Source organism: Nannospalax galili, unplaced genomic scaffold (assembly GCF_000622305.1).
Source record: "Nannospalax galili isolate Female #2095 unplaced genomic scaffold, S.galili_v1.0 scaffold385, whole genome shotgun sequence".
In the NCBI taxonomy this organism is placed as follows: Eukaryota; Metazoa; Chordata; class Mammalia; order Rodentia; family Spalacidae; genus Nannospalax; species Nannospalax galili.
Window position 1 is genome coordinate 83594 of NW_008354956.1, and position 1325 is coordinate 84918.

Here is a 1325-nt window from a genome sequence, read left to right on the forward strand (position 1 = left end):
ATTTATTTATTTATTTAATGTGTATGAGTGTTTTGCCTGCATGCATGTAAGTGCATGCATGTCATGCAATGCTCGAGGCGGCCAAAAGAGGACATCAGATCCCCTGGAACTGTAGTTATGGACAGTTGTTAGCTGCCATGCGGGTGCTGGGAATCAAACTCAGGTCTTCAGCAAGATCAGCCAGTGCTCTTAACAGCTGAGCCATCCCTCTAGCCCCCTGATGTCGTTTTTAACATCAATCTTTAGACTATAATGACCAACAAGGAGTAGTGTGGGGTAGAGAATAACAGAGCTTCTCCTCCCCCTTACCAATTCCTGTTCACTGGGAACTTCCTGTTGCTCAGCCTCAGTCCTTCCGTGTCCTCTTCCCTCCAAGCAAAAGTCCTGTGTGTCCCCTCTCAAGCTCTTGAAGTAAGATAATGTTACTTTTCTAAATTGTTTCAGAATTTGAGTATTCTAGATTCTTTTTCCTCCTGATACAGTTTAGAACTAGCTAAACTACTTTTTAAGCCTCCTTGAACATCAATAAGATTGTGTTAAATCTATAGATTGATCTGTAGTGATTGGCTGGTAAATGGCGTTCAGAGTTTTGACCCGTGAATAAGGTATATCTTTCCATTTGCTGGTCTCCAGTTTTTATCAGTCTCTTCACCAACATTTTTTAGTTTCCAGAAAGCAGACTTTCTATATATATTATCAAATTCATCTCTATATATTTCATTTTTTATTTTTCTTCTTTTCACATTTATGAGTGCATTGTGTGTGTGTGTGTGTGTGTGTGTGTGTGTGTGTGTGCGTGTGTGTGTATACGGAGAGCCATAGTTGATATCAGGAATCTTCCTCAATCACTCTCTACCTTATTCATGGAGGCACAGTCTCTCATTTGAACCCAGAGTTCACCAATTCAGCTATACCGCTAGCCAGCTTGCAGCAGGGATCCCACATCTCCACAGTCTCAGCGCTGGAATTACAGGTAGACCATCACACAGCATTTCCGTGGTTCTGGGTATCTGAACTCCAGTCCTCACACTACAGTGTTCAGCAAGCACTTTAACCACTGAAACATCTGCCCAGCCCAATCGTATTTTAATAATATACACAGAGCATGGACAATCCATAAATCTGAAACTTGAAATGCTTCAAAATCTGAAGCTTTGGGAGTTCTGACTTTTCATGTTACCAGATTTTGTAACATCTCAGTTTTTTTTTCAAATATGACACTTTATTTCTTATCAGAAGCTTTATTTCTTATGAACATGGAAAGGGAAATGGGGAGGGCCAGCAAGTCAAATACAAAATATTCCTTCATAAGTAAACAGCCCCTT